Genomic DNA, 20,101 nt, shown 5'->3' with positions numbered 1-20,101 from the left:
TTTCAAACTGGGGACCTTTCGCGTGTGAGGCGAATGTGATAACCACTACACTACAGAAACAGCCTCTGTGGGTACGAAAAAGTATTGAACCTGGAAGAACCATAGTAACAGAATACTCATAAAATCATAAAGTAAAAGTATGTTTCTGCCTACTTTCAAACTGAGGACTTTTCGCATATGAGATGAATGTGATAACCACTACACTACAGAAACTGCCTCTTGGGGAACGGAAAAGAATTAAACTTGGAAGTGCAATATGCATATGGGCTTTCAAAAATATTTTTTCTGCTATAAGTAACAGAAAAATCCTAAAATTAAAAATAAAAAATATGTTTCTGCCCAGTTTCGAACTAGGGACCTTTCACGTGTTAGGCGAACGTGATAACCACAACACTACAGAAACTGCCTCTGCGGGGTTGGAAAAGTATTGAACCTGGAAGACCCATAGTAACATTATCCTCATAAAATCATAAAGTAAAAGTATGTTTCTGCCCACTTTCAAACTGGGGACCTTTCGCGTGTGAGGCGAATGTGATAACCACTACACTACAGAAACTGCATCTTTGGAGACGGAAAAGTTTTGAACCTGGAAGACCCATAGTAACAGAATCCTCATAAAATCATAAAGTAAAAGTATGTTTTTGCCCACTTTCAAACTTGGGACCTTTAGTGTGTTAGGCGAACGTGATAACCACTACACTACAGAAACTGCCTCTGCGGGGTAGGAAAAGTATTGAACCTGGAAGACCCATAGTAACAGTATCCTCATAAAATCATAAAGTAAAAGTATGTTACTGCCCACTTTCAAACTGGGGACCTTTCGCGTGTGAGGCGAATGTGATAACCACTACACTACAGAAACTGCCTCTGTGGGTATGGAAAAGTATTGTACCTGGAAGAGCCATAGTAACAGAATACTCTTAAAATCATAACATGTAAGTATGTTTCAGCTCAGTTTCGAACTGGGGACCATTCGCATGTGAGGCGAACGTGATAACCACTACACTACAGAAACTGCCTGTGTGGGGACGGAAAAGTATTGAACCTGGAAGACCCATAGTAACAGAATACTCATAAAATCATAAAGTAAAAGTATGTTTCTGCCTACTTTCAAACTAAGGACCTTTCGCATATGAGATGAATGTGATAACCACTACACTACAAAAACTGCCTCTTGGGGAACGTAAAAGAATTAAACTTGGAAGTGCAATTTGCATATGGGCTTTCAAAAATATTTTTTCTGCTACTAGTAACAGAAAAATCCTAAAATCATAATAAAAAAAAAATGTTTCTGCCCAGTTTCAAACTGGGGACCTTCCGCGTGTTATGCAAACGTGATAACCACTACACTACAGAAACTGCCTCTGCGGTGTTGGAAAAGTATTGAACCTGGGAGACCCTTATTAACAGTATCCTCATAAAATCATAAAGTTAAAGTATGTTTCTGCCCACTTTCAAACTGGGGACCTATCACGTGTGAGGCGAATGTTATAACCACTACACTACAGAAACTGCCTCTGTGGGTACGGAAAAGTATTGAACCTGGAAGAGCCATAGTAACAGAATACTCTTAAAATCATAACGTGAAAGTATGTTTCTGCACAGTTTCGAATGGAGACCTTTCGCGTGTGAGGCGAACGTGATAACCACTACACTACAGAAACTGCCTCTGCGGGGTTGGAAAAGTATTGAACTTGGAAGACCCATAGTAACAGTATCCTCATAAAATCATAAAGTAAAAGTATGTTTCTGCCCACTTTCAAACTGGGGACCTTTCGCATGTGAGGCGAACGTGATAACCAATACAAAAACTGCCACTTGGGGAACGGAAAAGAATTAAACTTGGAAGTGCAATTTGCATATGGGCTTTGAAAAATATTTTTTCTGCTAATAGTAACAGAAAAATCCTAAAATCCTAAATAAAAAAATGTTTCTGCCCAGTTTCGAACTAGGAACCTTTCGCGTGTTAAGCGAATGTGATAACCACTACACTACAGAAACTGCATCTTTGGATATGGAAAAGTATTGAACCTGGAAGACCCATAGTAACAGAATCCTCATAAAATCATAAAGTAAAAGTATGTTTTTGCCCACTTTCAAACTGGGGATCTTTTGTGTGTTAGGCGAACGTGATAACCACTACACTACAGAAACTGCATCTGCGGGGTTGGAAAAGTATTGAACTTGGAAGACCCATAGTAACAGTATCCTCATAAAATCATAAAGTAAAAGTATGTTTCTGCCCACTTTCAAACTGGGGACCTTTCGCATGTGAGGCGAACGTGATAACCAATACAAAAACTGCCACTTGGGGAACGGAAAAGAATTAAACTTGGAAGTGCAATTTGCATATGGGCTTTCAAAAATATTTTTTCTGCTAATAGTAAGAGAAAAATCCTAAAATCCTAAATAAAAAAATGTTTCTGCCCAGTTTCGAACTAGGAACCTTTCGCGTGTTAAGCGAATGTGATAACCACTACACTACAGAAACTGCATCTTTGGATATGGAAAAGTATTGAACCTGGAAGACCCATAGTATCAGAATCCTCATAAAATCATAAAGTAAAAGTATGTTTTTTCCCACTTTCAAACTGGGGACCTTTTGGGTGTTAGGCGAACGTGATAACCACTACTCTTCAGAAACTGCCTCTGCGAGGTTGGAAAAGTATTGAACCTGGAAGATCCATAGTAACAGTATCCTCATAAAATCATAAAGTAAAAGTATGTTTCTGCCCACGTTCAAACTGAGGACCTTTCGCATATGAGATGATTGTGATAACCACTACACTACAAAAACTGCCCCTTGAGGAAAGGAAAAGAATTAAACTAGGATGTGCAATTTGCATATGGGCTTTCAAAAATATTTTTTCTGCTAATAGTAACAGAAAAATCCAAAATAAAAATAAAAATGCTGCCCAGTTTCAAACTGGGGACCTTTCACGTGTAAGGCGAAAGTGATAACCACTACACTACAGAAACTGCCTCTGTGGGGTTGGAAAAGTATTGAACCGTGAAGAGCCATAGTAACAGAATACTCTTAAAATCATAAAGTAAAAGTAAGTTTCTGCCCAGTTTCAAACAGGGGACCTTTCGCGTGTGAGGCGAACGTGATAACCACTACACTACAGAAACAGCCTCTTGTGGAGTGGCAAAGTATTGAACCTGGAAGAGCCATGGTTATAGAATACTCTTAAAATCATAATGTAAAAGTATGTTTCTGCCCACTTTCAAACTGAGGATCTTTCGCATATGAGATGAATGTGATAACCACTGCACTACAATAACTGCCTCTTGGGGAACGGAAAAGAATTAAACTTGGAAGTGCAATTTGCATATGGGCTTTCAAAAATAATTTTCTGCTAATAGTAACAGAAAAATCCTGAATAAAAAATAAATTTTTGCCCACTTTCAAACAGGGGACCTTTCGCGTGTTAGGCGAACATGATAACCACTACACTACAGAAACAGCCTCTTGTGGAGCGGCAAAGTATTGAACCTGGAAGAGCCGTAGTAACAGAATACTCTTAAAATCATAATGTAAAAGTATGTTTCTGCCCCACTTTCAAACTGAGGATCTTTCGCATATGAGATGAACGTGATAACAACTACACTACAGAAACTGCCTCTTTGGGAATGGAAAAGAATTAAACCTGGCAGTGCAATTTGCATATGGGCTTTCAAAAATATTTTTTCTGCTAATAGTAACAGAAAAATCCTAAATAAAAAGAAATTTTCTGCCCAGTTTCAAACTGGGAACTTTTTGCGTGTTAGGCGAACGTGATAACCACTACACTATAGAACTGCGTCTGTGCCAACGGAAAAGTATTGAACCTGGAAGAGCCATAGTAACAGAATACTTATAAAATCATAAAGTAAAAGTATGTTTCTGCCTACTTTCAAACTGAGGACCTTTCACATATGAGATGAATATGATAACCACTACACTACAAAAACTGCCTCTTGGAGAACTGAAAAGAATTAAAATCGGAAGTGCAATTTGCATATGGGATTTCAAAAATATTTTTTCTGCTAATAGTAACAGAAAAATCCTAAAATTATAAATAAAAAAAATGTTTCTGCCCAGTTTCGAACTGGGGACTTTTCGCGTGTTAGGCGAATGTGATAACCACTACACTACAGAAACTGCATCTTTGGAGATGGAAAAGTATTGAACCTGGAAGACGCATAGTATCAGAATCCACTTAAAATCATAAAGTAAAAGTATGTTTTTGCCCACTTTCAAACTGGGGACCTTTTGTGTGTTAGGCGAACGTGATAACCACTACACTACAGAAACTGCCTGTGCGGGGTTGGAAAAGTATTGAACCTGGAAGACCCATAGTAACAGTATCCTCATAAAATCCTAAAGTAAAAGTATGTTTCTGCCCACTTTCAAACTGGGGACCTTTCGCGTGTGAGACGAACATGATAACCACTACTCTACAGAAACTGCCTCTGCAGGAACTGAAAAGTATTGAACCTGGAAGACACATAGTAACAGAATCCTCATAAAATCATAAAGTAAAAGTATGTTTCTGCCCACTTTCAAACTGAGGACCTTTCGCATATGAGATGATTGTGATAACCACTACACTACAAAAACTGCCTCTTGGGGAAAGGAAAAGAATTAAACTTGGATGTGCAATTTGCATATGGGCTTTTCAAAAAATATTTTTTCTGCTAATAGTAACAGAAAAATCCTAATATCATAAATAAAAAAAATGTTTCTGCCATTTTTGAACTGGGGACCTTTCGCGTGTTAGGCGAACGTGATAACCACTACACTACAGAAACTGCCTCTATGAGGATGGAAAAGTATTGCACCTGGAAGAGCCATAGTAACAGAATACTCTTAAAATCATAACGTAAAAGTTTGTTTCTGCCCAGTTTCGAACTGGGGACCTTTGCGTGTGAGGCGAACATGATAACCACTACACTACAGAAACTGCCTCTGCAGGGACGGAAAAGTATTGAACCTGGAAGAGCCATAGTAACAGAATACTCTTAAAATCATAACGTGAAAGTATGTTTCTGCCCAGTTTCAAATCGGGGACCTTTCGCGTGTGAGGCGAACGTGATAAGCACTACACTACAGAAACTGCCTCTGCGGTAACTGAAAAGTATTGAACCTGGAAGACCCATAGTAACAGAATCCTCATAAAATCATAAAGTAAAAGTATGTTTCTGCCCACTTTCAAACTGAGGACCTTTCGCATATGATATGATTGTGATAACCACTACACTACAAAAACTGCCTCTTGGGGAAAGGAAAAGAATTAAACTTGGATGTGCAATTTGCATTTGTGATTTCAAAAATATTTTTTCTTCTACTAGTAACAGAAAAATCCTAAAATCATAAATAATAAAGATGTTTCTGCCCAGTTTCGAACTGGGGACCTTTCACATGTTAGGCAAACGTGATAACCACTACACTACAGAAACTGACTCTGAGGGGTGGAAAAGTATTGAACCTGGAAGATCCATAGTAACAGTATCCTCATAAAATCATAAAGTAAAAGTATGTTTCTGCCCACTTTCAAAATGTGGACCTTTCGCGTGTGAGGCGAATGTGATAACCACTACACTACAGAAACTGCCTCTGTGGGTACGGAAAAGTATTGAACCTGGAAGAGCCATAGTAACAGAATACTCTTAAAACCATAACGTGAAAGTATGTTATTGCCCAGTTTCGAACTGGGGACCTTTCGCGTGTGAAGCGAACGTGATAACCACTACACTACAGAAACTGCCTATGCTGGAACTGAAAAGTATTGAACCTGGAAGATCCATAGTAACAGAATCCTCATAAAATCATAAAGTAAAAGTATGTTTCTGCCCACTTTCAAACTGAGGACCTTTTGCATATGAGATGATTTCGATAACCACTACACCACAAAAACTGCCTCTTGGGGAAAGGAAAAGAATTAAACTTGGATGTGCAATTTGCATATGGGCTTTCAAAAATATTTTTTCTGCTAATAGTAACAGAAAAATCCAAAATAAAAAAAAATTTCTGCCCACTTTTAAACTGGGGACCTTTCGCGTGTTAGGCGAATGTGATAACCACTACACTACAGAAACTGCCTCTGTGGGGACGGAAAAGTATTGAACCTGGAAGAGCCATAGTAACAGAATACTCTTAAAATCATAACGTAAAAGTATGTTTCTGCCCAGTTTCAAACTGGGAACTTTTTGCGTGTTAGGCGAATGTGATAACCACTACAAACTGGTGACCCTTCGCGTGTTAGGCGAACGTGATAACCACTACACTACAGAAACTGTCTCTGCGGGGATGGAAAAGTATTGAAAGTAAAAGTATGTTTCTGCCCACTTTCAAACTGGGGACCTTTCGCGTGTGGGGCGAATGTGATAACCACTACACTACAGAAACTGCCTCTGTTGGTACGGAAAAGTATTGAACCTGGAAGAGCCATAGTAACAGAATACTCTTAAAATCATAAAGTAAAAGTATGTTTTTGCCCACTTTCAAACTAGGGACCTTTTGTGTGTTAGGCGAACGTGATAACCACTACACTACAGAAACTGCCTCTGCGGGGTTGGAAAAGTATTGAACCTGGAAGACCCATAGTAACAGCATACTCATAAAATCATAAAGTAAAAGTATGTTTCTGCCCACTTTCAAACTTTGGACCTTTCGCGTGTGAGGCGAATGTGATAACCACTACACTACAGAAACAGCCTCTGCGGGGTTGGAAAAGTATTGAACATGGAAGACCCATAGTAACAGAATCCTCATAAAACCATAAAGTAAAAGTATGTTTCTGCCCACTTTCAAACTGAGGACCTTTCGCATATGAGATGAATGTGATAACCACTACATTACAAAAACTGCCTCTTGGGGAACGGAAAAGAATTAAACTTGGAAGTGCAATTTGCATATGGGCTTTCAAAAATATTTTTTCTGCTAATAGTAAGAGAAAAATCCTAAAATCATAAATAAAAAAAATGTTTCTGCCCAGTTTCGAACTGGGGACCTTTCACGTGTTGGGCCAATGTGATAACCACTACACTACAGAAACTGCAACTTTGGAGATGGAAAAGTATTGAACCTGGAAGACCCATAGTATCAGAATCCTCATAAAATCATAAAGTAAAAGTATGTTTTTTCCCACTTTCAAACTGGGGACCTTTTGGGTGTTAGGCGAACGTGATAACCACTACTCTTCAGAAACTGCCTCTGCGAGGTTGGAAAAGTATTGAACCTGGAAGACCCATAGTAACAGTATCCTCATAAAATCATAAAGTAAAAGTATGTTTCTGCCCACGTTCAAACTGAGGACCTTTCGCATATGAGATGATTGTGATAACCACTACACTACAAAAACTGCCCCTTGAGGAAATGAAAAGAATTAAACTAGGATGTGCAATTTGCATATGGGCTTTCAAAAATATTTTTTCTGCTAATAGTAACAGAAAAATCCAAAATAAAAATAAAAATGCTGCCCAGTTTCAAACTGGGGACCTTTCACGTGTAAGGCGAAAGTGATAACCACTACACTACAGAAACTGCCTCTGTGGGGTTGGAAAAGTATTGAACCGTGAAGAGCCATAGTAACAGAATACTCTTAAAATCATAAAGTAAAAGTAAGTTTCTGCCCAGTTTCAAACAGGGGACCTTTCGCGTGTGAGGCGAACGTGATAACCACTACACTACAGAAACAGCCTCTTGTGGAGTGGCAAAGTATTGAACCTGGAAGAGCCATGGTTATAGAATACTCTTAAAATCATAATGTAAAAGTATGTTTCTGCCCACTTTCAAACTGAGGATCTTTCGCATATGAGATGAATGTGATAACCACTGCACTACAATAACTGCCTCTTGGGGAACGGAAAAGAATTAAACTTGGAAGTGCAATTTGCATATGGGCTTTCAAAAATAATTTTCTGCTAATAGTAACAGAAAAATCCTGAATAAAAAATAAATTTTTGCCCACTTTCAAACAGGGGACCTTTCGCGTGTTAGGCGAACATGATAACCACTACACTACAGAAACAGCCTCTTGTGGAGCGGCAAAGTATTGAACCTGGAAGAGCCGTAGTAACAGAATACTCTTAAAATCATAATGTAAAAGTATGTTTCTGCCCCACTTTCAAACTGAGGATCTTTCGCATATGAGATGAACGTGATAACAACTACACTACAGAAACTGCCTCTTTGGGAATGGAAAAGAATTAAACCTGGCAGTGCAATTTGCATATGGGCTTTCAAAAATATTTTTTCTGCTAATAGTAACAGAAAAATCCTAAATAAAAAGAAATTTTCTGCCCAGTTTCAAACTGGGAACTTTTTGCGTGTTAGGCGAACGTGATAACCACTACACTATAGAACTGCGTCTGTGCCAACGGAAAAGTATTGAACCTGGAAGAGCCATAGTAACAGAATACTTATAAAATCATAAAGTAAAAGTATGTTTCTGCCTACTTTCAAACTGAGGACCTTTCACATATGAGATGAATATGATAACCACTACACTACAAAAACTGCCTCTTGGAGAACTGAAAAGAATTAAAATCGGAAGTGCAATTTGCATATGGGATTTCAAAAATATTTTTTCTGCTAATAGTAACAGAAAAATCCTAAAATTATAAATAAAAAAAATGTTTCTGCCCAGTTTCGAACTGGGGACTTTTCGCGTGTTAGGCGAATGTGATAACCACTACACTACAGAAACTGCATCTTTGGAGATGGAAAAGTATTGAACCTGGAAGACGCATAGTATCAGAATCCACTTAAAATCATAAAGTAAAAGTATGTTTTTGCCCACTTTCAAACTGGGCACCTTTTGTGTGTTAGGCGAACGTGATAACCACTACACTACAGAAACTGCCTGTGCGGGGTTGGAAAAGTATTGAACCTGGAAGACCCATAGTAACAGTATCCTCATAAAATCCTAAAGTAAAAGTATGTTTCTGCCCACTTTCAAACTGGGGACCTTTCGCGTGTGAGACGAACATGATAACCACTACTCTACCGAAACTGCCTCTGCAGGAACTGAAAAGTATTGAACCTGGAAGACACATAGTAACAGAATCCTCATAAAATCATAAAGTAAAAGTATGTTTCTGCCCACTTTCAAACTGAGGACCTTTCGCATATGAGATGATTGTGATAACCACTACACTACAAAAACTGCCTCTTGGGGAAAGGAAAAGAATTAAACTTGGATGTGCAATTTGCATATGGGCTTTTCAAAAAATATTTTTTCTGCTAATAGTAACAGAAAAATCCTAATATCATAAATAAAAAAAATGTTTCTGCCATTTTTGAACTGGGGACCTTTCGCGTGTTAGGCGAACGTGATAACCACTACACTACAGAAACTGCCTCTATGAGGATGGAAAAGTATTGCACCTGGAAGAGCCATAGTAACAGAATACTCTTAAAATCATAACGTAAAAGTTTGTTTCTGCCCAGTTTCGAACTGGGGACCTTTGCGTGTGAGGCGAACATGATAACCACTACACTACAGAAACTGCCTCTGCAGGGACGGAAAAGTATTGAACCTGGAAGAGCCATAGTAACAGAATACTCTTAAAATCATAACGTGAAAGTATGTTTCTGCCCAGTTTCAAATTGGGGACCTTTCGCGTGTGAGGCGAACGTGATAAGCACTACACTACAGAAACTGCCTCTGCGGTAACTGAAAAGTATTGAACCTGGAAGACCCATAGTAACAGAATCCTCATAAAATCATAAAGTAAAAGTATGTTTCTGCCCACTTTCAAACTGAGGACCTTTCGCATATGAGATGATTTCGATAACCACTACACCACAAAAACTGCCTCTTGGGGAAAGGAAAAGAATTAAACTTGGATGTGCAATTTGCATATGGGCTTTCAAAAATATTTTTTCTGCTAATAGTAACAGAAAAATCCTAAAATCATAAATAATAAAGATGTTTCTGCCCAGTTTCGAACTGGGGACTTTTCACGTGTTAGGCAAACGTGATAACCACTACACTACAGAAACTGCCTCTGAGGGGTGGAAAAGTATTGAACCTGGAAGATCCATAGTAACAGTATCCTCATAAAATCATAAAGTAAAAGTATGTTTCTGCCCACTTTCAAAATGGGGACCTTTCGCGTGTGAGGCGAATGTGATAACCACTACACTACAGAAACTGCCTCTGTGGGTACGGAAAAGTATTGAACCTGGAAGAGCCATAGTAACAGAATACTCTTAAAACCATAACGTGAAAGTATGTTATTGCCCAGTTTCGAACTGGGGACCTTTCGCGTGTGAAGCGAACGTGATAACCACTACACTACAGAAACTGCCTATGCTGGAACTGAAAAGTATTGAACCTGGAAGATCCATAGTAACAGAATCCTCATAAAATCATAAAGTAAAAGTATGTTTCTGCCCACTTTCAAACTGAGGACCTTTTGCATATGAGATGATTTCGATAACCACTACACCACAAAAACTGCCTCTTGGGGAAAGGAAAATAATTAAACTTGGATGTGCAATTTGCATATGGGCTTTCAAAAATATTTTTTCTGCTAATAGTAACAGAAAAATCCAAAATAAAAAAAAATTTCTGCCCACTTTTAAACTGGGGACCTTTCGCGTGTTAGGCGAATGTGATAACCACTACACTACAGAAACTGCCTCTGTGGGGACGGAAAAGTATTGAACCTGGAAGAGCCATAGTAACAGAATACTCTTAAAATCATAACGTAAAAGTATGTTTCTGCCCAGTTTCAAACTGGGAACTTTTTGCGTGTTAGGCGAATGTGATAACCACTACAAACTGGTGACCCTTCGCGTGTTAGGCGAACGTGATAACCACTACACTACAGAAACTGTCTCTGCGGGGATGGAAAAGTATTGAAAGTAAAAGTATGTTTCTGCCCACTTTCAAACTGGGGACCTTTCGCGTGTGGGGCGAATGTGATAACCACTACACTACAGAAACTGCCTCTGTTGGTACGGAAAAGTATTGAACCTGGAAGAGCCATAGTAACAGAATACTCTTAAAATCATAACGTGAGAGTATGTTTCTGCCCTGTTTCGAACTGGGGACCTTTCGCGTGTGAGGCGAACGTGATAAGCACTACACTACAGAATCTACCTCTGCGGGAACTGAAAAGTATTGAACCTGGAAGACCCATAGTAACAGAATCCTCATAAAATCATAAAGTAAAAGTATGTTTCTGCCCACTTTCAAACTGAGGACCTTTCGCATATGAGATGATTGTGATAACCACTACACTACAAAAACTGCCTCTTGGGGAAAGGAAAAGAATTAAACTTGGATGTGCAATTTGCATTTGGGATTTCAAAAATATTTTTTCTTCTACTAGTAACAGAAAAATCCTAAAATCATAAATAATAAAGATGTTTCTGCCCAGTTTCGAACTGGGGACCTTTCACGTGTTAGGCAAACGTGATAACCACTACACTACAGAAACTGCCTCTGAGGGGTGGAAAAGTATTGAACCTGGAAGATCCATAGTAACAGTATCCTCATAAAATCATAAAGTAAAAGTATGTTTCTGCCCACTTTCAAAATGGGGACCTTTCGCGTGTGAGGCGAATGTGATAACCACTACACTACAGAAACTGCCTCTGTGGGTACGGAAAAGTATTGAACCTGGAAGAGCCATAGTAACAGAATACTCTTAAAACCATAACGTGAAAGTATGTTATTGCCCAGTTTCGAACTGGGGACCTTTCGCGTGTGAAGCGAACGTGATAACCACTACACTACAGAAACTGCCTATGCTGGAACTGAAAAGTATTGAACCTGGAAGATCCATAGTAACAGAATCCTCATAAAATCATAAAGTAAAAGTATGTTTCTGCCCACTTTCAAACTGAGGACCTTTTGCATATGAGATGATTTCGATAACCACTACACCACAAAAACTGCCTCTTGGGGAAAGGAAAAGAATTAAACTTGGATGTGCAATTTGCATATGGGCTTTCAAAAATATTTTTTCTGCTAATAGTAACAGAAAAATCCAAAATAAAAAAAAATTTCTGCCCACTTTTAAACTGGGGACCTTTCGCGTGTTAGGCGAATGTGATAACCACTACACTACAGAAACTGCCTCTGTGGGGACGGAAAAGTATTGAACCTGGAAGAGCCATAGTAACAGAATACTCTTAAAATCATAACGTAAAAGTATGTTTCTGCCCAGTTTCAAACTGGGAACTTTTTGCGTGTTAGGCGAATGTGATAACCACTACAAACTGGTGACCCTTCGCGTGTTAGGCGAACGTGATAACCACTACACTACAGAAACTGTCTCTGCGGGGATGGAAAAGTATTGAAAGTAAAAGTATGTTTCTGCCCACTTTCAAACTGGGGACCTTTCGCGTGTGGGGCGAATGTGATAACCACTACACTACAGAAACTGCCTCTGTTGGTACGGAAAAGTATTGAACCTGGAAGAGCCATAGTAACAGAATACTCTTAAAATCATAACGTGAGAGTATGTTTCTGCCCTGTTTCGAACTGGGGACCTTTCGCGTGTGAGGCGAACGTGATAAGCACTACACTACAGAATCTACCTCTGCGGGAACTGAAAAGTATTGAACCTGGAAGACCCATAGTAACAGAATCCTCATAAAATCATAAAGTAAAAGTATGTTTCTGCCCACTTTCAAACTGAGGACCTTTCGCATATGAGATGATTGTGATAACCACTACACTACAAAAACTGCCTCTTGGGGAAAGGAAAAGAATTAAACTTGGATGTGCAATTTGCATATGGGCTTTCAAAAATATTTTTTCTGCTAATAGTAACAGAAAAATCCAAAATAAAAAAAAATTCTGCCAAGTTTCAAACTAGGGTCCTTTCACGTGTAAGGCGAAAGTGATAACCACTACACTACAGAAACTGCCTCTGTGGGGTTGGAAAAGTATTGAACCGGGAAGAGCCATAGTAACAGAATACTCTTAAAATCATAAAGTAAAAGTAAATTTCTGCCCAGTTTCAAACAGGGGACCTTTCGCGTGTGAGGCGAACGTGATAACCACTACACTACAGAAACAGCCTCTTGTGGAGTGGCAAAGTATTGAACCTGGAAGAGCCATGGTTATAGAATACTGTTAAAATCATAATGTAAAAGTATGTTTCTGCCCACTTTCAAACTGAGGATCTTTCGCATATGAGATGAACGTGATAACCACTACACTACAGAAACTGCCTCTTGGGGAACGGAAAAGAATTAAACTTGGAAGTGCAATTTGCATATGGGCTTTCAAAAATATTTTTTCTGCTACTAGTAACAGAAAAATCCTAAAATCATAAATAAAAAAAATGTTTCTGCCCAGTTTCGAACTGGGGACCTTTCGCGTGTTAGGCGAACGTGATAACCACTACACTACAGAAACTGCCTCTGCGGGGTTGGAAAAGTATTGAACCTGGAAGACCCATAGTAACAGTATCCTCATAAAAACATAAAGTCAAAGTATGTTTCTGCCCACTTTCAAACTGGGGACTTTTCGCGTGTGAGGCGAACGTGATAACCACTACACTACAGAAACTGCCTCTGCTGGGACGGAAAAATATTGAACCTGGAAGACCCATAGTAACAGAATACTCTTAAAATCATAATGTAAAAGTATGTTTCTGCCCTGTTTCAATCTGGGAACTTTTTGCGTGTTAGGCGAACGTGATAACCACTACACTACAGAAACTGCGTCTGTGCCAACGGAAAAGTATTGAAACTGGAAGAGCCATAGTAACAGAATACTAATAAAATCATAAAGTAAAAGTATGTTTCTGCCTACTTTCAAACTGAGGACCTTTCGCATATGTGATGAATATGATAACCACTACACTACAAAAACTGCCTCTTGGAGAACTGAAAAGAATTAAACTCGGAAGTGCAATTTGCATATGGGCTTTCAAAAATATTTTTTCTGCTAATAGTAACAGAAAAATCCTAAAATCATAAATAAAAAAAAGGGTTCTGCCCAGTTTCAAACTGAGGACCTTTCGCGTGTAAGGCGAACGTGATAACCACTACACTACAGAAACTGCCTCTGCGGTGACAGAAAAGTATTGAACCTGGAAGACCCATAGTAAAAGAATACTCATAAAATCATAAAGTAAAAGTATGTTTTTGCCCACTTTCAAACTGAGGACCTTTCGCATATGAGATGATTGTGATAACCACTACACTACAAAAACTGCCTCTTGGGGAAACGAAAAGAATTAAACTTGGATGTTCAATTTGCATATGGGCTTTCAAAAATATTTTTTCTGCTACTAGTAACAGAAAAATCCTAAAATCCTAAATAAAAAAATGTTTCTGCCCAGTTTCGAACTGGGGACCTTTCGCGTGTTAGGCGAACGTGATAACCACTACACTACAGAAACTGCCTCTGCGGGGTTGGAAAAGTATTGAACTTGGAAGACCCATAGTAACAGTATCCTCATAAAATCATAAAGTAAAAGTATGTTTCTGCCCACTTTCAAACTGGGGACCTTTCGCGTGTGAGGCGAATGTGATAACCACTACACTACAGAAACTGCCTCTGTGGGTACGGAAAAGTATTGAACCTGGAAGAGCCATAGTAACAGAATACTCTTAAAATCATAACGTGAAAGTATGTTTCTGCCCAGTTTCGAACTGGGGACCTTTTGCATGTGAGGCGAACGTGATAACCAATACAAAAACTGCCACTTGGGGAACGGAAAAGAATTAAACTTGGATGTTCAATTTGCATATGGGCTTTCAAAAATATTTTTTCTGCTACTAGTAACAGAAAAATCCTAAAATCCTAAATAAAAAAATGTTTCTGCCCAGTTTCGAACTGGGGACCTTTCGCGTGTTAGGCGAACGTGATAACCACTACACTACAGAAACTGCCTCTGCGGGTTTGGAAAAGTATTGAACTTGGAAGACCCATAGTAACAGTATCCTCAGAAAATCATAAAGTAAAAGTATGTTTCTGCCCACTTTCAAACTGGGGACTTTTCGCGTGTGAGGCGAATGTGATAACCACTACACTACAGAAACAGCCTCTGTGGGTACGGAAAAGTATTGAACCTGGAAGAGCCATAGTAACAGAATCCTCGTAAAATCATAAAGTAAAAGTATGTTTTTGCCCACTTTCAAATTGGGGACCTTTTGTGTGTTAGGCGAACGTGATAACCACTACACTACAGAAACTGCCTCTGCTGGATTGGAAAAGTATTGAACCTGTAAGACCCATAGTAACAGTATCCTCATAAAATCATAAAGTAAAAGTATGTTTCTGCCCACTTTCAAACTGGGGACTTTTCGCGTGTGAGGCGAATGTGATAACCACTACACTACAGAAACAGCCTCTGTGGGTACGGAAAAGTATTGAACCTGGAAGAACCATAGTAACAGAATACTCATAAAATCATAAAGTAAAAGTATGTTTCTGCCTACTTTCAAACTGAGGACTTTTCGCATATGAGATGAATGTGATAACCACTACACTACAGAAACTGCCTCTTGGGGAACGGAAAAGAATTAAACTTGGAAGTGCAATTTGCATATGGGCTTTCAAAAATATTTTTTCTGCTATAAGTAACAGAAAAATCCTAAAATTAAAAATAAAAAATATGTTTCTGCCCAGTTTCGAACTAGGGACCTTTCACGAGTTAGGCGAACGTGATAACCACAACACTACAGAAACTGCCTCTGCGGGGTTGGAAAAGTATTGAACCTGGAAGACCCATAGTAACATTATCCTCATAAAATCATAAAGTAAAAGTATGTTTCTGCCCACTTTCAAACTGGGGACCTTTCGCGTGTGAGGCGAATGTGATAACCACTACACTACAGAAACTGCATCTTTGGAGACGGAAAAGTTTTGAACCTGGAAGATCCATAGTAACAGAATCCTCATAAAATCATAAAGTAAAAGTATGTTTTTGCCCACTTTCAAACTGGGGACCTTTAGTGTGTTAGGCGAACGTGATAACCACAACACTACAGAAACTGCCTCTGTGGGTATGGAAAAGTATTGAACCTGGAAGAGCCATAGTAACAGAATACTCTTAAATCATAACATGTAAGTATGTTTCAGCTCAGTTTCGAACTGGGGACCATTCACATGTGAGGCGAACGTGATAACCACTACTCTACAGAAACTGCCTGTGTGGGGACGGAAAAGTATTGAACCTGGAAGACCCATTGTAACAGAATACTCATAAAATCATAAAGTAAAAGTATGTTTCTGCCTACTTTCAAACTAAGGACCTTTCGCATATGAGATGAATGTGATAACCACTACACTACAAAAACTGCCTCTTGGGGAACGGAAAAGAATTAAACTTGGAAGTGCAATTTGCATATGGACTTTCAAAAATATTTTTTCTGCTACTAGTAACAGAAAAATCCTAAAATCATAATTAAAAAAAAATGTTTCTGCCCAGTTTCAAACTGGGGACCTTCCGCGTGTTATGCGAACGTGATAACCACTACACTACAGAAACTGCCTCTGCGGTGTTGGAAAAGTATTGAACCTGGAAGACCCTTATTAACAGTATCCTCATAAAATCATAAAGTTAAAGTATGTTTCTGCCCACTTTCAAACTGGGGACCTTTCACGTGTGAGGCGAATGTTATAACCACTACACTACAGAAACTGCCTCTGTGGGTACGGAAAAGTATTGAACCTGGAAGAGCCATAGTAACAGAATACTCTTAAAATCATAACGTGAAAGTATGTTTCTGCACAGTTTCGAATGGGGACCTTTCGCGTGTGAGGCGAACGTGATAACCACTACACTACAGAAACTGCCTCTGCGGGGTTGGAAAAGAATTGAACTTGGAAGACCCATAGTAACAGTATCCTCATAAAATCATAAAGTAAAAGTATGTTTCTGCCCACTTTCAAACTGGGGACCTTTCGCATGTGAGGCGAACGTGATAACCAATACAAAAACTGCCACTTGGGGAACGGAAAAGAATTAAACTTGGAAGTGCAATTTGCATATGGGCTTTCAAAAATATTTTTTCTGCTAATAGTAACAGAAAAATCCTAAAATCCTAAATAAAAAAAAATGTTTCTGCCCAGATTCGAACTGGGGACCTTTCGCCTGTTAGGTGAATGTGATAACCACTACACTACAGAAACTGCAACTTTGGAGATGGAAAAGTATTGAACCTGGAAGACCCATAGTAACAAAATCCTCATAAAATCATAAAGTAAAAGTATGTTTTTGCCCACTTTCAAACTAGGGACCTTTTGTGTGTTAGGCGAACGTGATAACCACTACACTAGAGAAACTGCCTCTGCGGGGTTGGAAAAGTATTGAACCTGGAAGAGCCATAGTAACAGAATACTCATAAAATCATAAAGTAAAAGTATGTTTTTGACCACTTTCAAACTGGGGACCTTTTGTGTGTTAGGCGAATGTGATAACCACTACACTACAGAAACTGCATCTTTGGAGATGGAAAAGTATTGAACCTGGAAGACCCATAGTAACAGAATCCTCATAAAATCATAAAGTAAAAGTATGTTTTTTCCCACTTTCAAACTGGGGACCTTTTGGGTGTTAGGCGAACGTGATAACCACTACTCTACAGAAACTGCCTCTGCGAGGTTGGAAAAGTATTGAACCTGGAAGACCCATAGTAACAGTATCCTCATAAAATCATAAAGTAAAAGTATGTTTCTGCCCACTTTCAAACTGGGGTCCTTTCGCATGTGAGGCGAACGTGATAACCAATACAAAAACTGCCACTTGGGGAACGGAAAAGAATTAAACTTGGAAGTGCAATTTGCATATGGGCTTTCAAAAATATTTTTTCTGCTAATAGTAACAGAAAAATCCTAAAATCCTAAATAAAAAAAATGTTTCTGCCCAGTTTCGAACTAGGAACCTTTCGCGTGTTAAGCGAATGTGATAACCACTACACTACAGAAACTGCATCTTTGGAAACGGAAAAGTATTGAACCTGGAAGACCCATAGTAACAGAATCCTCATAAAATCATAAAGTAAAAGTATGTTTTTGCCCACTTTCAAACTGGGGACCTTTTGTGTGTTAGGCGAACGTGATAACCACTACACTACAGAAACTGCATCTGCGGGGTTGGAAAAGTATTGAACTTGGAAGACCCATAGTAACAGTATCCTCATAAAATCATAAAGTAAAAGTATGTTTCTGCCCACTTTCAAACTGGGGACCTTTCGCATGTGAGGCGAACGTGATAACCAATACAAAAACTGCCACTTGGGGAATGGGAAAAAATTAAACTTGGAAGTGCAATTTGCATATGGGCTTTCAAAATTATTTTTTCTGCTAATAGTAACAGAAAAATCCTAAAATCCTAAATAAAAAAAAATGTTTCTGCCCAGATTCGAACTGGGGACCTTTCGCCTGTTAGGTGAATGTGATAACCACTACACTACAGAAACTGCAACTTTGGAGATGGAAAAGTATTGAACCTGGAAGACCCATAGTAACAAAATCCTCATAAAATCATAAAGTAAAAGTATGTTTTTGCCCACTTTCAAACTAGGGACCTTTTGTGTGTTAGGCGAACGTGATAACCACTACACTACAGAAACAGCCTCTGCGGGGTTGGACAAGTATTGAACCTGGAAGACCCATAGTAACAGAATACTCATAAAATCATAAAGTAAAAGTATGTTTCTGCCCAGTTTCAAACTGGGGACCTTTTGCGTGTGAGGCGAATGTGATAACCACTACACTACAGAAACAGCCTCTGTGGGTATGGAAAAGTATTGAACCTGGAAGACCCATAGTAACAGTATCCTCATAAAATCATAAAGTAAAAGTATGTTTCTGCCCACTTTCAAACTGGGGACTTTTCGCGTGTGAGGCGAATGTGATAACCACTACACTACAGAAACAGCCTCTGTGGGTACGGAAAAGTATTGAACCTGGAAGAACCATAGTAACAGAATACTCATAAAATCATAAAGTAAAAGTATGTTTCTGCCTACTTTCAAACTGAGGACTTTTCGCATATGAGATGAATGTGATAACCACTACACTACAGGAACTGCCTCTTGGGGAACGGAAAAGAATTAAACTTGGAAGTGCAATTTGCATATGGGCTTTCAAAAATATTTTTTCTGCTATAAGTAACAGAAAAATCCTAAAATTAAAAATAAAAAATATGTTTCTGCCCAGTTTCGAACTAGGGACCTTTCACGAGTTAGGCGAACGTGATAACCACAACACTACAGAAACTGCCTCTGCGGGGTTGGAAAAGTATTGAACCTGGAAGACCCATAGTAACATTATCCTCATAAAATCATAAAGTAAAAGTATGTTTCTGCCCACTTTCAAACTGGGGACCTTTCGCGTGTGAGGCGAATGTGATAACCACTACACTACAGAAACTGCATCTTTGGAGACGGAAAAGTTTTGAACCTGGAAGATCCATAGTAACAGAATCCTCATAAAATCATAAAGTAAAAGTATGTTTTTGCCCACTTTCAAACTGGGGACCTTTAGTGTGTTAGGCGAACGTGATAACCACAACACTACAGAAACTGCCTCTGTGGGTATGGAAAAGTATTGAACCTGGAAGAGCCATAGTAACAGAATACTCTTAAATCATAACATGTAAGTATGTTTCAGCTCAGTTTCGAACTGGGGACCATTCACATGTGAGGCGAACGTGATAACCACTACTCTACAGAAACTGCCTGTGTGGGGACGGAAAAGTATTGAACCTGGAAGACCCATTGTAACAGAATACTCATAAAATCATAAAGTAAAAGTATGTTTCTGCCTACTTTCAAACTAAGGACCTTTCGCATATGAGATGAATGTGATAACCACTACACTACAAAAACTGCCTCTTGGGGAACGGAAAAGAATTAAACTTGGAAGTGCAATTTGCATATGGACTTTCAAAAATATTTTTTCTGCTACTAGTAACAGAAAAATCCTAAAATCATAATTAAAAAAAAATGTTTCTGCCCAGTTTCAAACTGGGGACCTTCCGCGTGTTATGCGAACGTGATAACCACTACACTACAGAAACTGCCTCTGCGGTGTTGGAAAAGTATTGAACCTGGAAGACCCTTATTAACAGTATCCTCATAAAATCATAAAGTTAAAGTATGTTTCTGCCCACTTTCAAACTGGGGACCTTT

At 38.8% G+C, this 20,101-nt stretch overlaps 16 non-coding genes across 16 annotated transcripts; all 16 read right to left on the bottom strand.

The window, feature by feature from the left end:
• Nucleotides 1-330: 330 nt before the first annotated feature.
• Nucleotides 331-403, bottom strand: TRNAV-AAC (transfer RNA valine (anticodon AAC)). The gene has a single exon. It is a non-coding gene; the product is annotated as a tRNA-Val (tRNA).
• Nucleotides 404-942: 539 nt separating this feature from the next.
• Nucleotides 943-1,015, bottom strand: TRNAV-CAC (transfer RNA valine (anticodon CAC)). The gene has a single exon. It is a non-coding gene; the product is annotated as a tRNA-Val (tRNA).
• A 913-nt stretch (nt 1,016-1,928) lies between these two features.
• On the bottom strand, nt 1,929-2,001 carry TRNAV-AAC (transfer RNA valine (anticodon AAC)). The gene has a single exon. It is a non-coding gene; the product is annotated as a tRNA-Val (tRNA).
• A 417-nt stretch (nt 2,002-2,418) lies between these two features.
• On the bottom strand, nt 2,419-2,491 carry TRNAV-AAC (transfer RNA valine (anticodon AAC)). Its single transcript has one exon. It is a non-coding gene; the product is annotated as a tRNA-Val (tRNA).
• A 1,580-nt stretch (nt 2,492-4,071) lies between these two features.
• TRNAV-AAC (transfer RNA valine (anticodon AAC)) lies at nt 4,072-4,144 on the bottom strand. The gene has a single exon. It is a non-coding gene; the product is annotated as a tRNA-Val (tRNA).
• A 1,225-nt stretch (nt 4,145-5,369) lies between these two features.
• TRNAV-AAC (transfer RNA valine (anticodon AAC)) lies at nt 5,370-5,442 on the bottom strand. Its single transcript has one exon. It is a non-coding gene; the product is annotated as a tRNA-Val (tRNA).
• A 1,525-nt stretch (nt 5,443-6,967) lies between these two features.
• TRNAV-AAC (transfer RNA valine (anticodon AAC)) lies at nt 6,968-7,040 on the bottom strand. Its single transcript has one exon. It is a non-coding gene; the product is annotated as a tRNA-Val (tRNA).
• A 1,580-nt stretch (nt 7,041-8,620) lies between these two features.
• TRNAV-AAC (transfer RNA valine (anticodon AAC)) lies at nt 8,621-8,693 on the bottom strand. The gene has a single exon. It is a non-coding gene; the product is annotated as a tRNA-Val (tRNA).
• Nucleotides 8,694-9,918: 1,225 nt separating this feature from the next.
• TRNAV-AAC (transfer RNA valine (anticodon AAC)) lies at nt 9,919-9,991 on the bottom strand. Its single transcript has one exon. It is a non-coding gene; the product is annotated as a tRNA-Val (tRNA).
• Nucleotides 9,992-11,363: 1,372 nt separating this feature from the next.
• Nucleotides 11,364-11,436, bottom strand: TRNAV-AAC (transfer RNA valine (anticodon AAC)). Its single transcript has one exon. It is a non-coding gene; the product is annotated as a tRNA-Val (tRNA).
• A 1,858-nt stretch (nt 11,437-13,294) lies between these two features.
• Nucleotides 13,295-13,367, bottom strand: TRNAV-AAC (transfer RNA valine (anticodon AAC)). The gene has a single exon. It is a non-coding gene; the product is annotated as a tRNA-Val (tRNA).
• Nucleotides 13,368-14,285: 918 nt separating this feature from the next.
• On the bottom strand, nt 14,286-14,358 carry TRNAV-AAC (transfer RNA valine (anticodon AAC)). Its single transcript has one exon. It is a non-coding gene; the product is annotated as a tRNA-Val (tRNA).
• Nucleotides 14,359-14,775: 417 nt separating this feature from the next.
• On the bottom strand, nt 14,776-14,848 carry TRNAV-AAC (transfer RNA valine (anticodon AAC)). The gene has a single exon. It is a non-coding gene; the product is annotated as a tRNA-Val (tRNA).
• Nucleotides 14,849-17,023: 2,175 nt separating this feature from the next.
• Nucleotides 17,024-17,096, bottom strand: TRNAV-AAC (transfer RNA valine (anticodon AAC)). Its single transcript has one exon. It is a non-coding gene; the product is annotated as a tRNA-Val (tRNA).
• Nucleotides 17,097-17,820: 724 nt separating this feature from the next.
• TRNAV-AAC (transfer RNA valine (anticodon AAC)) lies at nt 17,821-17,893 on the bottom strand. Its single transcript has one exon. It is a non-coding gene; the product is annotated as a tRNA-Val (tRNA).
• A 419-nt stretch (nt 17,894-18,312) lies between these two features.
• TRNAV-AAC (transfer RNA valine (anticodon AAC)) lies at nt 18,313-18,385 on the bottom strand. The gene has a single exon. It is a non-coding gene; the product is annotated as a tRNA-Val (tRNA).
• Between the last annotated feature and the right edge of the window lie 1,716 nt (nt 18,386-20,101).

This window comes from Taudactylus pleione, unplaced genomic scaffold, assembly GCF_031769625.1.
Source record: "Taudactylus pleione unplaced genomic scaffold, aTauple2 ptg000050l, whole genome shotgun sequence".
Classification (NCBI taxonomy): Eukaryota; Metazoa; Chordata; class Amphibia; order Anura; family Myobatrachidae; genus Taudactylus; species Taudactylus pleione.
The sequence above is the reverse complement of the archived record's forward strand: the minus strand, read 5'-3'. Positions and strand labels throughout refer to the sequence as shown.